The sequence below is a fragment of the Polypterus senegalus genome, chromosome 5 (assembly GCF_016835505.1).
Source record: "Polypterus senegalus isolate Bchr_013 chromosome 5, ASM1683550v1, whole genome shotgun sequence".
Taxonomy (NCBI): Eukaryota; Metazoa; Chordata; class Cladistia; order Polypteriformes; family Polypteridae; genus Polypterus; species Polypterus senegalus.
Genome location: NC_053158.1, coordinates 82430148 through 82449730, shown reverse-complemented (window position 1 = coordinate 82449730; position 19583 = coordinate 82430148). Strand labels below are relative to the sequence as shown.

The following is a 19583-nucleotide window of genomic DNA, read 5'->3' as shown; positions in this document are numbered from 1 at the left end:
TCTAGCTGAGCTTCCAGTGCTTAATGAACTGGCAATCAAAACTATGGGGGCAGGGAGCAGACCCTCACACAGGCAGGCACAGACACACAGCCACCTACCCCTGCTAAGAAGAATATGACCATTAAAAACATTTTTTTTTTTGGTTAATCATTTTTTTTTTTGATAACAAAATTTAAAAAGAAGAAAAGAGGCATGAGGAATGTATTACATACATCAGCATTATAATCTGAAATTACTCTATTCTGTAAAATTCTTAAGGGTCACGGCACACAGCCACAGTTCCATTCATAGTATGAAATAGTTCCGATGCACAATTTAACTTACAATGGCAACGTTTCCTAGATCTTTATGTTATGCAACATATTTTTGGGCTTTAAACAGACATCAATGACCCAGAAACTAAAAAGCAAACAAGTACAAAGCAAAGCATAAAGACCAGAACTAACAGCCCTTATTATTCAAAGCCAAGGAAATAGTAAATTTTAATAACAAAGTATAAGCCTCTGCAACTTTGCTCTACTCAGAGGATATTATCTGTAAAGTCAGCTTCCAAGCCCCACAGCTGACAATAAACCTAAGGCTGCAATTACTGATGAATGCAGCAATTAAAACATCCAACAATGCACACATGATTTTTTTTTTAAACTTACACAACAAGCATGTTTATCTTGTACAAAAAGCGCTAAAGCTATTCAAGTGGAATATACACACTCTGGGATGTCACAGCTATGAATAATTCAAGAGGATGGTGCAGTTTTCATTAATATTCCAAAATCATGGGATCCTGTGATTTAAATGTTTAAAAAATGATTGCACTGCTTATGCTTACATTTATTCTGTCACCAAGTCAAAACTTACAGACCATCAATGATTAAAATGATTAAAAGGTTTCATTTTGCTGCAAAATACCTTTCTTACAATATATTTGTTGAATTTAATACTTCAAAATTTATATGAGCTGCTGCGTCATTATATTCTAATTAAACAGAATATAGTCAACTTACTTTTATTACAAATCTGCAGAACTTGTCAAAGAATAAAACTTTACAATTTGGAATCACATGCGAAATTTGACTGCGATGGGCTGGCGCCCTGCCCGGGGTTTGTCTCCTGCCTTGCGCCCTGTGTTGGCTGGGATTGGCTCCAGCAGACCCCCGTGACCCTGTATTCGGATTCAGCGGGTTAGAAAATGGATGGATGGATGGAAAATTTATATGAGCTGCTGCGTCATTATATTCTAATTAAACAGAATATAGTCAACTTACTTTTATTACAAATCTGCAGAACTTGTCAAAGAATAAAACTTTACAATTTGGAATCACATGCGAAATTTGACTGCGATGGGCTGGCGCCCTGCCCGGGGTTTGTCTCCTGCCTTGTGCCCTGTGTTGGCTGGGATTGGCTCCAGCAGACCCCCGTGACCCTGTATTCGGATTCAGCGGGTTAGAAAATGGATGGATGGATGGAAAATTTATATGAGCTGATGTGTTATTATATTCTAATTAAACAGAATATATTCTACTTACTATTATTACAAATCTACAGAACTTGTCAAAGAATAAAACTTTACAATTTGGAATCACATGTAAAATTTGGAATCACATGTTTGTTGAATTTAATACTTCAAAGTTTATATGAGCTGCTGCTTCATTATATTCTAATTAAACAGAATATATTCTACTTAGGGTGGCGCAGTGGGTAGCGCTGCTGCCTCGCAGTTAGGAGACCCAGGTTTGCTTCTTGGGTCCTCCATGCGTGGAGTTTGCATGTTCTCCCCGTATCTGTGTGGGTTTCCTCCCACAGTCCAAAGACATGCAGGTTAGGTGCATTGGAGATTCTAAATTGTCCTTAGTGTGTGTGCGCGTGGGCTGGCACCCTGCCTGGGGTTTGTTTCCTGCCTTGTGCCCTGTGTTGGCTGGGATTGGCTCCTGTGACCCTGTAGTTAGGATATATCGGGTTGGAGGAGGGATGGATATTCTGCTTACTATTATTAAAACTCTACAGAACTTGTCAAAGAATAAAACTTTACAATTTAGAATCACATGCAAAAAGACATGTCATGCCAAGCATTGTGGACAGCAAGAGACTGGTTTTCTATTGCTTTGACAATACCGGCCATCTTGAGAGAAGCCAATCCCACTTACAAGCCTCATTGCTCAGTTCCAATTTTTTTGCTCAGATCAGATTTGCCTGTCTTGATGGTTCACATTTATAAGTACAAGTGACCTGTATCTAATTAATGTGAACATACGTGTCCTCCAAAATGGCACACATGCGCATGTTGATACGTTTATGTATAATCTGCGTCACCAACAGCACTAAACTTCGTATTATTTTGACAACTCATGGTATTAAAACTGAGAAAATGAATGTGCTAGTAGCTAGTGTATGCATCACATTTTGCTCTATAACACAGCAAATTGTTCGTCACTCATACATGATCACATTGAGAAGACGAAGAAAAGCAAAACGGCTAGCTTTTGATTTTTTTTCCAGCAATTAGTGGCACTGTTGCAACAAGAGATGTGTGTGTACTAGAAAGGAGCCAGCTATGGTGTGACTATGACTGTTGTAGCAACTGTAGCTCTCCTCCACTGCTGTCTGCTGCGCTGATGGCAGCAGAGTTTAGCCCATGCATATAGTCATGAAATCCAATCTGACTGTTCTCTTTCATGGTGCATGGCCACGAATTGGATGCGTATCCAATCAAGGACCACATATGAAAAGGATTCAAATCTGATTTGAGTGCACAGCCCTGAAACACATCAGATCTGTGTCACACTATAGCAAAAAATCTGATTTGAATCTCTTCACCCTGGAAATGCTCTTCTGCTTTAGACAGAGCAACAGAGAGCAGTCAGCTTCTCATACAGTGAGCTGCTGTTACTATCTACCGAATTTGCCATTTAATTTAGACTGTTGAAATTGCTGTCTGTTAGACTCACATTGCATTGTCAGTACCAGTTGGCTATAAAACTTGGTGCTGGAAAATTCACTCCATCCTTGTACTGAAATAAATACAAAGAAACTGTTTTTCGTTGTTTTGATTTTAGACCTTTTGTACCTTGACTTTGAATTTTGTGCACGATTTTGGCTTGATGTTTTGATTGCCTTTTGGTTCATTCGACTCTTACTTTGTTTCATACCTTCTTTCTTTGTCATCTGCCCTCACACACATACATTTCCCAAACTGTATCTTCCTGCTTTTAGGAATGATTGCCTTGTCTAAAGCTCCCCACAACACAATTTCTTGTCAGACTTTCTTTCCCAGCTTGGAGAACATGCGCATAAATTACTCTAATCTGTCCCACTCCACTCCATTCTTCAAGAAGTCATTTGTCTCCTTTCATGAATTACTACATGCACACTGCTTTCCAAACTAGATTCATTCACTTTTATGCTACCTAAATTCACGTAAATTCATCACCATTAAATCCAGCCCTTATGAATGCCACTGCCGTGCACATGGAAGTGAGAAAATAAATGCAGTCAACAACCGTGCACAATCATATCTGGATAAACCTTACTAGTGTGAAAACACCAGTAACACTCTCTTAGCTCCAAACACAAGCAGGCCTCTCACAAAATATCTCCACTTGCTCATAAAATTGCCCAGAATAAGTGAGAGTGGACAGGTGCTGGAGTGTACACTACAATGAATTGCCTGTTCATCCAAGGCTGCTGCTGGGAAAGATTCCAACTTCTTGCAAATCTATAACAGAAAAGCTGGATTGGAGGAAGGATGTTTTTCTTTTTCTTTGGCTCAGTAAATGTAAGAGGATGGTCAACTAAGTGAAAACTGCATCCCCATGAGGTGCCTGCACACCGCTTTGCATTTTGCGTCTGCAGTCTGTGCAAGAGGCCATTCCACTATGCTACTGTGGTAACCCCAGGGTCTCCCTGTGTTTCTATTAGGTTTAGGATTCAGTAGGTAGCACTCCTGTCTCACACCTCCAAGGATTGATATTTTGCGAAGTTTCCTCTTTCTCTTCCATGCCCACATGGCTACTGAAATAGGTGCACCTAAATGAAAGAATTATTTTGTTTTTTGGGACATAACAAAGACATAGTCAGGGGACACTCTAAAGGTCAGAATACCATGAGGTAGCGAAAACACTAACTGATGAAATAATTTGTCGAAATCGAGGTTATGAAAAGCCAGAAATTCAAAACTAAACAGTAAGACTAAATTTCAAGTTGGGTTTGTTTTCTTCTGAGAAAAATCCAGAAACTACAATATCATGTTTACCATAACGTCATCTTAAATACCCATATAGGGACATGAGTCATTTGTCTGGCAATGGGCTCTGCCACTACACAGAAAATGATGGTGCAAACAAGAGTACAAAATGTTGATACTGTCACATTTCCGTAATATCGCCACAAATAAGTAATGCAGGAAAACCAGAAGCTACATTTGTATAAATTGTACAGGATATTCCAACCATAATAAGGTCAGAATCCTGACAATTTCTGACTTCTCATTGCTACACTTAAAACAACAAAACATCTCATGATGATGCATATTTTATCAAGAGGCTACACAAATTAATCAAACAAGAATTCAGTGAGTAGGAAGAATCAGACTTTGGTTAAAACAAAAATGCACAACCACTGTGGCGGACTATTTCAAATTGATCTTGACATGTCTGGTCTTACTGAGCGCACCCAGAAGTTGATTGGCCTTAAACAAAAAGATGCAGCAGACGTCTCTAATATGGTTCCAGCTTATTTCCTCAGTATGTCACACGGCAAGCATAACCTTTGTTTCATGTCCAAGTGTCCTACTGAATCGGTAGAAGTAGAGACCAGCCAGTATGCGTCATTCAGCACTGAATCCACAACCAAATAATGTGGCACCATCACTTAAGGGGGAAACATTAGGTCTGGACACATTCAAGAAGGATCTACTGCTACCTGATGGATTTCAGTACAAGACACCAGAAAGACCAATACTCTCCATGTGTCCTAAGCAAAATCCTTCAACACATCTGAAACGCATGGTTGAAGCTTTAGAAATGTGTCTGTATTAGTGCCACACACCAAGAACATGAAGATGAAAGGCCTTGAACATCTCATTTCACACATTTGTACTCTTGCTCTTTTTATTACTGAACCCAGAGTCCACATTGTAACTGTGCTCTGACACCAGAATTCTCATTTACTCTAAGAGCTTGCCCCAAGTTACTTTTGATCAAACGATCCTTTCATAGTTTTTAGTGAACAGAGAGCTTCACTCCTTAGCCTCAACCTTCAGATTAAAGGATAGACATTGATTCATTCAGCTGTCGCCCCTTTAACAAAAATACGTTTTCTGCTTAGTTTCAAACTCACGCTTAGATATTCTGCCAAATACATGATCAAGAAATAAAAAAAGGAAAGACACTTTCAAAATGTTTTACCAATAGTGCTAACCAGACCTAATTTGATTTTCTACAGTATTTAAAAATAGCTCAGCAATGTCAAGTGGAATGAGCTAAAGCTGAAAATACTGGAAAATCAGGAAACAAATCCATCCATCCATCCATTTTTAAAACCTTCAGTTTTGAGCCAGGATGGTAGCTCTGAGTACAACGTAGAAAATCACCTTTGCTACCAGCCACACTCGGACACAATAATTCATCCACCACTCTGTTTTAGCAAACTGCATTTTGAGTTATAAGTTTGAGGTGTAATGCAGCTTACAGCAGGTAGCACTGGGTGCAAAGCAGGAATCAGTCCTGGACTGGCATGGCAAGTCATCACAAGGTGTGCCACACTGATTCACACTCAGCATGGTGGCCTGTGGGAGGAAACCAGAGACCGTGATAGAAACCTCCGGAAATGCAAAGAAAACCCACATGCACTTTATCAGGAACTGGTGCAGTGTCCTACCCCTATGAGGCAGCCACTACTAGAGCGAGACCAACCCACCTTATATACTGACTGAATTCTTTTCTAATTATTACTCATAAATTAATAGAGGGATCACTCTTACTTGCTTTATCCCGCACAACAGAATGTAGTGAATGAATACTGAATATCCTTAGGCTCACCGACTTTTATTGTGCAAAAAAGCGGAGGGGTGGGGAGTATCTTCTCCCCTTTGTTGTTAATAATGGATATGCACCATCGACAAATTCCTTACATGTTTCAGCAAAATGCACTGTAAATTTCAACCTCATTTGCTCGCTCTTCCTCTCCCACACTCACACACACACACACGCGCACACACTCATGGTTTCCTTTACAATGAAGCCACATCCTTTTTCTGGTTGATAAAACACTGAAAATGAACTTTAAATACATGCTTCTTTTGCAACAGCAACGAGTCTGCACCTCTTGAAAACAAGGTTTTTATTTTTATAATGACGGATTGAGGAAACATAAGAGCAAAGAAAAAAATTAGCCACTTTTTCATTTTGTTTTATTCAGTGCTGTAATGCCAGTTGTAGATATTCCACATGTTAGCTGCACTTTCCGATGCTTCTGTACGATTCTATCTGAACATAAAATCTGTAAGTATCTGATAGTCACTTATTTGGCAACTTATCAACAGTTAAGCCACCAGCAGATACAACTGCCAAAATTGTAGCTCTGTAGTGAAGCGGCCATGCATTTCTTTTGCCCTTTAAGACACAAATGCACCTGCTACAGTTTCTCCCTTTTCTCATTAATAATCTCGAGAGCTGTATCTAAATGGAAGTACAAAAAATCCATCTGTTGTCAAACCCACTAAATCCACTTTAGGGTCACATTAGTCACAAGGCAGGAAGCGACTTGGACAAGGAGCCAGTCTACCACACCCAGAGCCACCACAAATGCTCATGTGGGGTCAGTTTAGAGATAACAATTAACCAACTGCCCAAGAAACATCAAAGTGAACATGGGGAGAATGTATAAACTCCACACAGAAAAAATGACCTGCCTGGGATCTGAACTTAGGTCTATGGAGCTGTGAGCCAGCCAAAAAAAGAAGCGTTAAATGATACTTCACATGACAATTACAACTCAAACAATTGAAATTTCTTTCCAATAAAAATTAAATCGAGGAAACTAAATGCAGGTAGCATCTTACGACCATTTGACTTATGACCACTACTGTGTCTCGGGGGCAAACAACAGTTTTCGGCACTCATCTTGATCTCAGTTTAGTTACATTTGTCTTACAATTACAGGAAAAAAGCCAATTGATCTCAACACAAAAATTAAGGTGAACAAGCAGAATGAGGGAGGAAAGAAAGCGAATACAATTGCGTGTGACTAACTTATCCCACACACGCTGTGCTACTATACTTTGGATTTCAATCCAGTTAACGCCCGTAGCTTCTGCGTTGTGACTTATGATATGCCGCTTCATGCGAACCTCCTTGAAGAGGTAATAAGACCACATTGAACTCCTTTATCTGTAAATGTTTATTATTAACGTGCTCAAACTCTACCGGTACAATTCCTCCTCTCAGAGTTACCACAAAGAACACTGGGAGAGGATCACACTAATGACGAAACATGACACAGACAAAGAAAGGACTTGTGAAGCTGTTAAAGATTCAGCACCCATTTGAGCAAAAGTAATAACGAAACAAAATAATAATACAAAAAAATCCATCCATCCATTATATCCTAACTACAGGGTCACGGGGGTCTGCTGGAGCCAATCCCACCCAACACAGGGCATAAGGCAGGAAACAAACCCCAGGCAGGGTGCCAGCCCACCGCAGGGCACACACACCCACACACCAAGCAGACATTAGGCACAATTTAGGATCGCCAATGCACCTAACCTGCATGTCTTTGGATGGTTGGAGAAAACCAGAGCACCTGGAGGAAACCCTCACAGACACAGAGAGAACATGCAAACTCCATGCAGGGAGGACCAGGGAAGCGAACCGGGTTCTCCTTACTGCGAGGCAGCAGTGCTACCACTGTCAAAGACTATCAAATAGTAAAGTGTAGGAAGGTTGGCTTACCATGATGCAAATTGAGTTCCAAACACTCATTTGCTATGTGTTCAAAATATGCAAACTTCACCTGCCAGTGGTGACTTGGTATAAATACACACTGCACTGTGAAAATATTTATTGTAGAACATTCCTTTTCAACATGGAAAGCACTGTATAAAAAAATAAAGGTACACTTGCTAAACTTCAAATATCTAGTTCCTTCGGATGTCAACATTAAAAATGAACAGAAAAATGTTTGGTTACCACCACAACAAGGCAAGCATGTCAACATAACTACAAAGAGACAAACTAAAAAGGGAAGGCAAAAAAAAAAAAAACACATTTTACACACAGTACAAATGGAGAAAACCTGGAAACCCTTTCACAGATATACCATTGAGCTTTTTCGCAGGGGCAGGCCTACACTTAGTTTGTATGCTCTATAGCCCCCCGGATGTGAATGTTAGGTTGACTGTAGTCTCTAAATTGGCCCGATGTGAGTAAGTGTGTCCTGTGATGGACCAACAGCCCAATCCATGGTTGTTTCCTGCTTATTAAGACAGACATTCTTCCCCCTGACCTGGCACTGTTCTGAAAAAAATGGGTGGACAGATAAATAAACTAAATAAACTGGCTCCCGGTTAAGTTTAGGGTAGATTTCAAAATCCTCCTGTTAACATATAAAGCATTAAATGGCCAAGGTAAGGCTTACTTGCCTGAACTTATCATGACTTACAAACCAGAGCGCACATTAAGATCTCAAGATGCTGGTCTGCTTATGATTCCAAGGATTAATAAAATATCAGTGGGAGGTCAAGCTTTTAGTTACAGTGCCCCTAAACTATGGAATGGTCTGCCTGCTACAATAAGAGATGCCCCTTCAGTCTCAGCTTTTAAATCCCGGCTGAAGACTCACTACTTCAGTTTAGCATATCCTGACTACAGCTGCTGTTTAACTGTACAGACTGCATCTCTGTTGTCAGACATTAGCACTAAAACATAAGTAACATGATTGTTATAATGTATAACCCTTACCTATTCTGTTTCTCTTCTCGGTACTCAAATGTGGCAATTAGTGCCACGGCCCACCTGCCAAGCTGTTTTGTCTGCCTAAGGTAAAGTCATCCCTGATGGAGGATCACGTGGAGAAAGAGGGGTCCTTTCATCGGATTAGCGCTACTTCAGCTATGGAATGGCCAAATGGGGGAGGCAGCTTGATGGATGAGGTCTCCAGGATTCTAACAAATCCTAATCATATTATACGATATCATCTACTGTTAAATTCTGGTCCGTACTTTTAAATTTTTTTATTTTTATACTGTATTGAGGATTTGTTCTGTTCTATGTATTGAATTGTATTGACCCCTTTCTTATTGACACCCACTGCACGCCCAACCTACCTGGAAAGGGGTCTCTCTTTGAACTGCCTTTCCCAAGGTTTCTTCCAGTTATTTCTTGTCTTCTTAAAGATTCAAGGCTGGGGGGCTGTCAAGGGGCAGGGCCTGTTAAAGCCCATTGCGGCACTTCTTGTGTGATTTTGGGCTATACAAAAATAAATTGTATTATACTGTATTGCATAATAATACATATTATAAAGATGATTTTCTTTATTCTAAATGCACTCTAAATTTAAACAACATTCCACATAATGATGGAAAAAAAAGTTCCTGGCATAATCCAGAACTGCCAGACAAACGGTTTGTTCACCCTAGGGCATGGCAGAGCTGGCACACAAACTGCTTGTCCACTGTAGGGCATGCCAGAACTGCATACCCCAGCAGTCACGCGCAGACTGGACACATATGAGTAGGGATTTCAATCAGTCCAGAAGTTTGCGTAAACAGACAGATAGAACAGCAGGAGTCATGGGACACCCTGTTAAGGATGTCACCCCATACCCTTCAGTTACTCTTATTCGCTGAGCTATTGGCAATCCTAGCTGCTTTAAAAACAACAAGGTTATGATGGAAAGCTTATTCCTGTGTATATGAGTTGCAAGTTAATTGCATTCCAAGTACCTTTTAGAATTCTTATTCCAATTTTCCGTATGAGACTGAACAGGTTAGCTCACACTTCACTGTCCTAGATGATGGTGGCTGGCTGCTGCTAAACAATTCACAGGGTAGCCAAGAAATAATCCTTTATGCATGTTGTTGACCTTCCTCATGGCCTTGTCCTAGTACGCTATGCCGAGTTCACTGACTAGAACATATTTTAGGGTTTTAGACTACTTCCAGAACCAATGTTTTAAACGCTATCTAGCCAATACATTTAAACCTCTAGCACAAACACTGGCTCCCCGTCTACAACTGAGGCTACATTCTACATCCCAAGAGCCACTTTCTTTTGCCACTGTTCAGCTCATCACAATCTGTCTTGTATGCTATGAGTATGATTATGACGTATGAGTACCAGGTGGTGAACCCACATGTTCATGTCTTGTTGTAGAACAACCATGATGAGAAGAGGCCATTCAGCCCCACAAACGTTTCCTTCCTATTCAGCGAAAGTGTCCAAAATAAGTGTTGAAAATCCCTAAAGTCCTACTTTATACTACATTTCTTAGTCATTTATTTCAAGTGTCTTTTTTATGTGTAGAAAAAGAGATTAGTAACATTTGTGTGAAATCTGCCCTTAATAAAATTCCAACCATATCCCTGTGTTCTGGTTGCTGAATCTATTTTAAAGTAACAGCTTGGATTCGCTGTACTAATTCCATTCCAATCATGCCACCTCTTAATATCCATTTGTTTAAACTGAAAAGCATCAAGCCTCTCAATCACCGAATCAGCCTAGTTGCTCTCCTCTGGTGTTTCTTTAGTGCTGCTATATATTTTTTTTTGTAATAGGCCTACCTTCAGCAGGCCACATGGATGACCTGCCCACTAGGAGCATCCCAGAAAGTAATATCTCCAAAGTCTGACTGACTCCAGGGATGGAGCCTGGTATTCCTTTTGAAGAAACACTTGGAGTAAATTACCAAGCAGGGTAGTCAATTGTGGGAGTGTTAGGACCTTCAAGTTTATAGTTTGCTAAATTAGTTAAGAAAGAATTGGTGAACTATGTTGGGTTCAATGGCCTGTTCTCATTAAAATTGTTCTTATGTTCTAGGCAAGGATCAGTTTTTAAGTATTTTTAATATCCAACTTTAGTTTATTTCTGAATGGCCCCTTACTCCACATAGCTCCATGAATCACATCAGCTCCAAATGATGACAACCAGGCCAGGGGGTCTTCTGTGGACTTTGTCACAGCAGACCCAAAAACACTTGCTCGCTGTTAAGACTGACATTAGATCCCATTCTACTATTTCTTGTCATCTCACAAGCTTTTCTCACCTAGCAGACAGTGACTGCTGTCGATAAATGCAAAAGTAACACCCACAAATGTCTGGAAAAAATGTAAATGCACACTAGGTAGGATCACCATGTAAAGCACAAATTCAATTACCTTGGGGTGAAAAGAAATAGTTGGATGTCTGTAATAAAACACTGGCTATTGCAAAATGCAGAGTTATAATAATGCATCCAGTTTGCATGTCGTTTCTCAGCCATTTGCATCTGAACTGACATTAATTTTTATCTTTGCTAACTTTCTTCAACAAAAGAAACCCTAATCCTGTCCCCTGCAAAAAAAAATAATGGGATAGAAAATGAAAGATCTCTTCTCAATACCAATCTCATTGTTTTCTGTGAAATTCAGACATTTAAGTGAGATCATTTAGATTCATAGTACCGCTCTGTCGATCTTTCCATACCTGTAACTGAACCCACTACATTAAATCATCTTAAAGTCATGTGAACACTGGGCCTAACCTCACAGGATGAGGTCTAAGGAAGAACCAACTCTGGATGAGGCATCAGACCATGATGCCTATGGGCCACCTTATTCTTCCAGTTCACCCCATTAATAAAACCCTTACACGTAAATCAAGGAGTGATTTCAAGAAAGACATGAAAATGAGAAGGCATTCTGGATACATTCCAAAGTTTAAAGACTTTAGTGGCACAAAAGGAGGCAGTAATTGCCTATGGATGTTTACTTGGTGATGAAACAAAATGAGATGGTACATTTTAGCTGTTTTAGAAGAACAAATTCCATAACAACCGAAAAAAAAATCTTTTGGATGTTGCCACATATTCACCACTTGCCAATAACACTTTTATCTACAGTATAAAATGTATTGTGGTATTAATTAAATCAATAGTGTTTTTGCAAATAATGTTGAAATTCTATATGTACTTATTCCATGTGTCTATGGAATAAGCATTTTTCTTTCTAATTAACAAAAAGTCTAAAAATGAACCTGAAATAATGTGAAGAAATGCAAACTATTGTATTTATTAATTTGGAAAATGTTATACATACAGCATTAGAACATTAGAACAACCTAGATGAGAACAGGCCATTCAGCCCAACAAAGCTCACCAGTCCTACCTCCCCCCTTCTTAAACAACATCAAGTCTAGATTTAAAAGTCCCTAAAGTCTACATGGTAGCTTATTATTATAAGTGTCTATGGCTCTCTTTGTGAAGAAAAACTTCCTAATGGTTGTGTGAAATTTACTCTTACTGAGGTCTGTTAAGTCTGACTTGATTGTAGGTAATGTTACTTTCTTTGTAGTTAAAGTAACTCTTGATTGTATGAAATTTTAACTTCTATAAATAAATTCTACAAGAAAAACACAACTGTGCCCCCGTGTTCTTGATGAACTCATTTTAAAATAAGAGTCTCGATCCACTGTACTAATTCCCTTCATAATTTTAAGCACTTCAATCATGTCACCTCTTAATCTTCTTTTGCTTAAACTGTAAAGGCTCAGCTCTTTTAATCTTTCCTCATAATTCATCCCCTGTAGCACTGGAATCAGCCTAGTCGCTCTTCTCTGGACCTTTTCTAGTGCTGCTTTGTCCTTTTTGTAGCCTGGAGACCAAAACTGCACAAAGTACTCAAGATGAGGCCTCACCAGTGAATTATAAAGCTTGAGCATAACCTCCTTGGACTTGTACTCCACAGATCGTTAATATTCTGAACACTGTTTGCAAGTTGATAGTGTTTAGTCTACTTTGAATTCTAAATCCTTCTCATAAGGTGTACTTTTGATTTCCAGACCTTCAATTATGTATTCAAACCTAACATTTACTTCCTACGTGTAATGCTTTACATTTACTTACATTAAATTTAATCGGCCACAAATCAATCCTGTATGCCATCCAAGTAATAATTCAATGGATTCTAGATTATCTGACAATCCTCCTAGCTTGGTATCATCTGGCTGCATATCAGGCATCACAATGCTAGTGAAGTTCTATCAGCTTTGGTTTACATCTTTATGGCATTTAAATGTTCTCCACATCCTCTTTAACTGGGTACTTCGATTTTTTCCTCCACATCCAAAAATTGTGTCAGTTAACTGGGAACTAAACAAGTCCAGCTTGAGCTGATGTGGCTATGTTCATAAGTGTGCCAAGTGATGGAATAGAACTGCCTGAGCTGGCACCAGTCTTGTGCCCAATGCTTCTGTGACAGCTGCCTCCTCATAACCCTCTAAATGGTAAACTGAATTTGAGAAATGTATAGACAAACTATTAAAGCTTTTCCAGCAGTTTCACTTTGTTGTAAAAATGATCTAGCAGCACCTAGGTCAAAGCTGATAATGTGGACTTTTTTAATAATTCTCATGTATTCATTAGGGATGCTAGAAAATCAATAAAGTGCAATTAAATATTTTGCAGGAGCTCTGATTTACAATTGTAAAAAGAAGGTTCCTGCCAGCTTCTGAAAGCTTAATCCTAGGACATGCCTGGCTTTAGTTCAAAATGTAAAAGCATCCTAGAGCTCACTGGCTAGTATGAAGCCCCTCTCAGTCTTTTGAATAAGCAGACTGAAAATGAAAACCTAATCTGATGTGATAAGTATCTATAAAAAAAGAAAATAAGAACATTACACTTGTCAGGAAATTACCTTATAGTAGAATGTGCCTTTTAGGATATTTTTAAGTTGTTTTCTTACTATCTCAAGTATCAAACTGGGAATCATTCACATTTTTTGTTATCACTAACTCCTTCTTAGCAAAAAACAACAGTTGATAATAATCCACAACTCTTTTTAAATGTAACGTCTTACAAATAAACTTGCATCCAATTTCCCTTCATGTGTTAAAAATGATCACTTTCATTCATCACTTTTTTGTGCATTATGTCTGCTGCTAAATAACTCTAGGTACGTAGGTGTGAATCACGGCCCATTTGTGTCGAGTTTGCACATTCTTGCTACGTCTGTTTGGGCTCGTCTCAGTGTATTGCAGTTTTCCACCCACACCCCAAAGCTATGATCATTTCTCTAAACTGGCCCGCTGTATTACAAATTAGCACTCTGTGCAGGGAATGTTCCTGCCTTGGACAGACTCTGCCCCATGCGACCATGAATTGGATTAAGTGGAATCGATTTTCTCATCCAGGTTTCTTCATTGAAGACTGTCAGCGAGTCTCCTGGCAACAGCGTGCACAAGATAGCAGCCAACCATGGATGATGTGTGCCAGTCCATGGCAGGGCACATTTCCAAACACATCTTCACACATTGGTGCTGGGCTTGCTTAGATTTGCAAATGAACCAAACATGTATATCCATCCATCCATCCATCCATTATCCAACCTGCTATATCCTAACTACAGGGTCACAGGGGTCTGCTGGAGCCAATGCCAGCCAACACAGGGCGCAAGGCAGGAAACAAACCCCAGGCAGGGTGCCAGCCCACCACAGAACATGTATATCATTAATAATAAAAAAAAACGTTTGCAACTAATTTTGTTATTGATTAGTTGATCAATTAAGTCACAACTACACCACTTTATTAACAGGGTTGTGACCATAATTGTCCACAACTGAGCCCCAAACACCACACACAACTCCACCCAACACAGTTTAGGGGTAAAGTAAAAGGTTTTTATTAGTATCTATCTATCTATCTACCCAGAGACACATTCACAGTCAATCAAAACAATGTATTTACTGTTAATAAAGCTCATTCTCCTATTCCATTTCCTTCCACTCCTCCATTTTAGTTTTGCCCACTGCCTCAGCTGGGTAAAGCAGAGCAGCTCCTTTTATGTAAAACCGTGTTAGCACTTCCTGTCTCATGACATTGGAATCTCCCCATTCTTCACAGCGCTGCCTAAGGAACCCAACAGGCAACCCTGCAGGTGTCCATACTGGGCTCCATCCAGGTGAACACTGCCTGTCGTAAAAATGGGTCTGCAGCTAGGCACCAAGTGGTCATTAGGTTTAATAAATAAATAAGTGGCCTGCTCAATCTCCGTGGGCGTGCAGGCTCACGGGCAGCTGTATGGAGTTGGTGGGGTGATGGAGATGGGGTACACCTGCATGTGGGGGTGTGGTCTGTCTTGATTGCTTCATTGGCTTCATGCAGTCTTTGCTAGAGTTGCTGCACCCAAGGAAGTATATAAGGGATAGTCGGATGAGAGAGAGAGAGAGAGAAGCTGAAAAAAAGGAGGTGAAGTTATTGTATTATACTTGGTCAGCCCATACAGAGGAGTGGAGACAAGCAGTTAGAAGTCCCACGTAGGAATGCGTGATCAACATTCTTGGGACAGCACTGAACAGTAATAGGGAAGTGAGGGACGATAGGAGGTCTCCATAGGGGTCCAACAGGTGCCAGTTTTTGTGTGTGGAAGACAGGAGAAGATGGCCTGGGGAGTCATGGCAGACATGCCGAAGGAGACAGTTGTGAATAAGCCATGTTTGAAAGGGACTACAGTTGCTGAAACCTGGAAATCTGAGTCAGCAAGACAAGAAAGAGAGATGTGCTAGGCTGAAGGAGAGAACAAAGGAGAGGATGGAATTAAAGCAGAGTGAGAGAGGCAAGATGGTGATAGGCAGAAGGATGGTTGAGAGCAGAGTACGAGGTGATCTGATGTTCAGATGCCTTGTATCTGTGGAATTTTACAAAAATGTAGATCCTGAGCTTGTTTTACCTTTGTATTTTTTTAAGTTATTTATTGAAATATTTTTTGGTTTTAAAATTTCACCTTTGCAACAGAAATTATTTGTTGGATTATTTATTTAATATGTTTTTTTTTAATTGTTCTTAAAAGCACTAATGGATTGAAAATTCCTTTTTCATTTTAACACCCATCCATTGCAGTTGCTCTGTGTGTGTTCTCACTAGCAATGGCTTAATATTCTGTTATGACTAAAGACGAATGAAGGTTCAAGAGGCTCCCATTATGGTTTTGGGAGAGTGGAGCCAACCCGCACCATCACTCTACCATCTTTCGTGCTGGGGGACGATTGGTTCAAAAGGTTCACTTGTTCCTTGTTCATACATTAGTTGATCATCCCAAATGATGACCATTCCAGGCCAGGTCAGGTCTCCATTCTTGTACTCCATCCACTGCAGCCTCCTGACCAGGTGGGTAATCTTTCCCAACATCCAGTCTGGCACTTACAGGGTAAGCACATTTCAACAAACAGTGAACACTTAAGAGGATTAAGATTAATTAAGAGGATACTAGAGCAGTTGAGAGTTATGTGCAATCTAATATGTCAAATTTGTAGTACTTTTTTTAACAAATCTTTCATTTTCCTACAAAATATGGAAACTTGAACTCACATGGTACAAGAGCACAATAGTATCAACAGTATCAGTCCCATTTTCATGTACATACAATAAAAAAAGCCAAGACCTGAAACATGGCAACAAATAAATGTTAATTTCACAACCTGAAACACTGTGTACTTCAAATATATCCATTTCAATATTCATATAACATTATTAAAGAACAAAATATGGTAACCGAGTAACCATTTGTTAATCTGTCAAGTTATTTTCTAATCTGCTTAACCCAGACCAGGGTCACGGGGGTGCTGGAACCTAACCCAGCTCTAGCATAGGGCACAAGGCAGGAGAAAACCCTGGAAAGGTCACCAGTCCATCGCAGGGCAAACACACGCACACACACACACACACACACACACCCATATTCCAAACACACTGTAGGGCCAATCTGGCATCGTCAGTTCAACTACAATGGATATCTTTGGAACCCACAGGGAGAACACTGAAACTCTACCCGGGGAGGACACTGAATGCAAGCTCTTGTCTCCTTAGTGTGAGGCAGCAGTGCTACCACTGCACCACCACACAGCCCTTGCAAAAAATGTAAAATGACCAAAATCATCATGTTTAAAAGTACAAAGTAGCAGATAGTGTAAGACTGTGAATAAGTACCTCAAGTTCTGCTTTGACCTCCCTATGTGTTGCCGAGATCGAAACATGGGTGGCTTACTATACTTCTACATTTTTCCCCAAGTATTTATATTATGTGTTTGACACCTTTAGAGGTACTTAATCATTCTTGTTGCTGACTCGCGTTCCTTGGATGTACAAAGATAATACCCCAGATTTACTGTACTTTCTTCAGTGTTGTCTCTCTGCTGTTGGTCATTATAATGTGGTAGACATGCAGGTAAGAATGTCATTGTAACTTGTTTTATAAATTTGAACTTCAGAGGTCTTCCTATCCCTCAGCACCCAATAAGGCGTATTTAAATGCTGCATGACACTTCCCCTTTTCTAGTGCAGCATCAGAGCAAACAGAGGAAACATAGCGCTAAAAATGAAAAAAAAAATCATTTTTTATTTATTTTAACTATCTGTTATTTTTAGTTTTACCAAGATTCAGGAAGACAAAGTTTCTGACACTTAAGAAAGCCTTTTATGTTCAAATCAGAGTGCAAAGCCTAATACTGAGTGACAAGTAAGCAGCAGGATCACAATCCAAGTGACCAAAGCAGTGCCACCTCCCCTCTTTGACTGGAGTCTCTTTACCTGACTTGGCTCCAGAAGCAGGAGTGAGGACGAAAATAGACTAGTGTAACATGAGGATGTCTTTGGACAACTGTTGAGCAATGAAGTCCTCACATACTTTGCACTGGAGCTTTTTGCCAAAGATGAAAATCCTTTACACTGATGGAAGGCTGATGAAGCCAGATGGCCCACCTAGGTTAGGTGAGCACGACTGCAGCCTCTGTTCTCTTCATCACTCCCTGAGAAGAGTGCCAACCTTAGTCAATAGAATTTAGAATATGCTAACTGTTTGCATTGTAATTTAAAGCTTGTATAATACTGCCTTACCTCTCTAGTGTGGAGTCTGGACTACTGCTGAAACTCATTCTGTTAACTTTGTGTATTTACTTTTGTTATTTATTATTTCTAATGTCTGCACCTTTCATACATTTTTTTTATTTGATATACTTTGTTAATCCTTGAAGAGAAATTGACTTTTTTCAGGACCTTTAGGGGTCAGAGTGTAGGGCCGGCCCTTGCACAGCACCCCTGAGGCTACCTTCAGGTTAAGGGCCTTCCTCGAGGGCCCAGTGGAGTAGGATCTCTTCTGGCAGCAACGGGAGACTGCATTCGGTAGCACAATGCTGCCTCTCAACAAGGTGACTATGTTCTCCTCACATCTGTGTGGGCTTCATCTAGGAGCTCTGGTTACTTCTTACAGTCCAAAGACATATAGGTAAGGTGGATTGATGGTGCTAATTGACCCCTGTGTGTGTGTGTGTGTGTCTGACTAGGTTCTCTTCCTGCCTTGTCCCCATTACTTGCAGAGACAGGCTCCAGCTTCCCCACAATTCTGTTCTGGATAAATGGGTTTAGAAGATGGATTGTTTAGTATTTAGTACCGCCAGTCCAGCTAACCTGCATGTTTTGGTCTATGGGAGGAGACCAGAGTACCCAGAGGAAGCCCACACAGACACAGGGAGAACGTGGGACACCAACACTGATCTCCTTGTGTCAGTAGCTCGACCAATACCCCACCCATCCACCCACAGCATTAAGTAGCACAAAATAAAAATTTCAGCTCTTAAAAAATATTCAAAAATAAAACAGTAGAAATCCAACACTTTGATTTGGCCAATTACAATTTTATCTTATGTCATATCATTTTCAAACACACTTAATCCTGACTAGTATAGGATGCAAGGCAGGAACAAACCCTCGACGGGGAGCCAGTCCATCGCAGGGCAAACACACACACACATACAAACATACAGAAACCATACACAAGGGCCAATTTAGTGTCACCATTTCCCCTAACCTGCATGTCTTTGGACAGTGAGAGGAAACCCATGTGGACACGGGGAGAAAATACAAACTCCCCAGGACAAGAACCCCAGTCCTCTTATTGCGAGGCATCTGTAACTACTACTGTGCCACCATGCCACCCTTTATCATAACACTTTTCATTAAATGTGAGAAAAGAACAGCAATTCATAATCTTTAACTATTTACCAGGCGAGATGTATGTATATGTATTTAGAACTGGGACAGTCTTGGCTTTGGTAAAACCTTAGCATGGGGAAGTGAATAATTAACATAATTGCAGCACTTTAATTTTATGTCTGTAGATCTAGCATGTCTCCTAGTAAGAGCATGTTTCAAATTATGAGTCAAATGACAGACCATATAACACCCCTACAACTGTCAACCATAGAAACAGCTCTACATTGGCACCCAACTCACCAATACTACATTCAAAAGTGGTGTTTGGGGGTGGCAAGTGGAGTGACCGCCCCAGGCCCCGCACCTAAGGGGGCCCGCTTTTGAGGTCCGCGTGTCCCGTTTGAGCGGAT

The 19583-nt window shown here is 40.2% G+C and overlaps 1 protein-coding gene across 2 annotated transcripts in view; it reads right to left on the bottom strand.

Annotated features, from left to right (window-relative positions):
• The window catches only part of LOC120530410 (brain acid soluble protein 1 homolog), a 158712-nt gene that overhangs the window by 71056 nt on the left and 68073 nt on the right, over window positions 1-19583 (bottom strand). The gene's annotated exons all lie outside the window — the stretch shown is intronic.